A 2,757-nucleotide genomic window follows, 5' to 3' on the forward strand; every position below is an offset into this window, starting at 1 on the left:
AGAGCTGAATTTGGGTCACCATATTTAGGTCTCCACATGCACCTAGCTGTAAGCTCGAGCCCTCCTGCCTCCTGAGATAGCATCACACCTCTGTGTTCAAAATCTTCCTAGAGAACGGAAGGAGCAAAGATTTAAGCCGATTCACAACAGCTTTAATTAAAACTCAATTAAACTCATTCAGATTTAAACATCCAGGAAACAGACACATGATCCTCACTTAATTACTGCACTGCAGCCCAGTGCTCTCTTCCACACGCCCACGAGTGCTGGTTTTGTGTGGGGTGGGCCACGGGGTGCGTGGCTCTGCTAGGCTTCTGGATACCCTCATTTCCCTGCCTCCTACTCCACAACCATCCTGCCCCATCCCTGCACAGCACGCCAGCAGCTGCTGAGCAGCAGGGCCACTGCTTCTGGAGCCGTGCTGCTGGGAAGGGGCTGCTTTCACAGTCACAATGGTGAGTGGGGCCTAGCAGTGGCTGCAGCCATATGGCTGCTCCAGGGGTTTCCTCGCACAGCAGCCAGCAAATCCTCTTAGTTCAGCTTCATCCTCTTCCATTGGTGTCAGCCTTGCCTGGCTTCCTGCTCCACTCCCAGTGCTCACTATAAGCCCTGAGACTTTGCAGCCAGGAGGTGGATGTGGCCCCAAGTGCTCACAGCTTAAGGACAGGACATTGTGGTTGTGTCTGCTCTCTGCACAAGGTCTGGTGCAGACAACTGGCATACACCTGCCCGCACTGGTGCCATTAAGCCTCTCATCTTCCAAATCCAATTGATGCATCCAAGTTAACTTGCCTGCTGCTCTGATATCTCTCATGGCCACATAATGGAGGTGAAGCAGCCAAAGGGGATCCAAAGAGTAACCGTCTGGATGCAGAAACAGTGAATTGCTCTAAGCAGTGATTCTCCTCTTAGATACTTCAGTAAGTTCTCCACTGGCAGCCAGTAAGTTCAAATCTACTTTCCTAGGGCTGTTCTGAGGACATTTGCTACACTTCAGAGAATCAGAAAAGCAGGAAATAAAGTGTTCTTGTGTGGAGTGGAGGTAGGTGCATGGTCTTGTGTACCAGGAAGGATGTATTTATATGAACAAGAGCTTGGTGCAATGTATTCCATTCCTCAAAACACAGGTAAAAAGAATAAAAAATCCCTGCTGATGTCTTGTCAATTTTGAAGCAGCACGATAAAAAAACATCTGCTGAAGCTAATGACTGCATTTGCATAGATTACATGTGACAGTCCGACACACAACAGGGTGCCCTGCCATGTAGATAAGAAGGCACAAGGGCGGTTCACTTCTCTGGCAATTGCTGCCAGAAGTCAGATGCATTTCTGCAACAACAACATCAGCTCACTTCCAGGAGGGCTTTGGCTAGCTAGAGAAAATTCCTCATGAAAAGTGGAGGGATCTCTCCTGCCAAGTGCGGAGGAGAGATGGAGGGGTGAAATTGGCTTTCCTGGTGGCATCCATATAAAACCCTTCTACAGTGGCAGGGGAAGGATCCCAATCTGATCGGCTGTCCCTGGTCCCCTGGGGCTCTGAGCTGGCTACAGCCCTGCAATGAGCCAGAGCCCAGAGAGGGAGGGCCATTATTGTCTGTGGGGCATTGTGGCTGTAAGCCATGCTGGTTCCATGCAAAAAAAAAATCATTCCTTTGTGTTTCCAGCACAGTGTCCGCATTTATGGTCTTGCTTTGTTATTTCTGCAGTGGCTATGGACAAACACAAGAGGACAATTTACATCCCAAGGGAAACTGGCTCTGATATGGTTCTACTGCTTTTCTCTTTGCTTAATTGGGCTAACAGAAAAGGACAACAGCTGCAATGGTGGGAAGGAAAAATGCCTTTGCCTGTCCTCCTTGTGACAGCAGTCAGTCTAGCAAGGGTTTAGCAATTGATTTGAGATGAATGTTAATGCTGAATACAGTTTGGTGTCTGTTAATCCCCTTTACTGTTTCACAGCTACGACGGTACTTCAGAAAATAAAACGGACAGTTATTATTGAGGGAGAGTCTATTCGGAAGCCTGCTTAAATAACAGCAGAATGACAAAAGGAGAAGAAACTCAAAAAAAGTGTTTTAGAAATTCTGTGTGTTTACATATGTATACCTGAGTGTGTATGAGTGTCATGGAGAAAGCAACTAAAAAGAGACACAGGCCATGGGCACTTATTTTTGACAAAAATCAGGTCATTTCCTCCAGCTTGTGTCTTCCAAGGCTGCAGATCTGACACAGTTCTTCCTTCTGGCCTCGTAATCCATGATCGCAGACAAAAGTGCGACCACCTGTCAGTCTATTTTTGTGAAGAGCCATGAAAAAACTCCTTGAAAAGGACTGGATGATCTTGACCATCCTATCTGATACACATGACATCTTTTACAATAATGCATGGGTTTCGCATTCAGTTTTGTTGGACACAGAGAATTATATAACTTGGCCAAAAGTCAAGAGAGGTGGGCCTGGGTGATAGCTGCTGTTTCCAGTTTGCCTGTTCCATACCCTGGGTACTCCACCAGCCAACTCGTAGAGCCTAAACCTATGGTTCCTACATGCACTGTGTGCAAATGATACCTCTCCAGGAATTTGCTTCATCCAAGCAAGAAGAGCAGGAGTGCAAACCCCAGTGATTATCCCCTCTTGGTGCGAATCTATTCTTAAAGTGAACTGTGCTCCTTTGGTATTTTAGTAAAGCTGTCATAAATCAACACCCACTGCTCCATTTATCTTCGTGAACAAAAAAAAAAAAAAAAGGAAAAAAAA

Source organism: Meleagris gallopavo, chromosome 1 (genome assembly GCF_000146605.3).
Source record: "Meleagris gallopavo isolate NT-WF06-2002-E0010 breed Aviagen turkey brand Nicholas breeding stock chromosome 1, Turkey_5.1, whole genome shotgun sequence".
In the NCBI taxonomy this organism is placed as follows: Eukaryota; Metazoa; Chordata; class Aves; order Galliformes; family Phasianidae; genus Meleagris; species Meleagris gallopavo.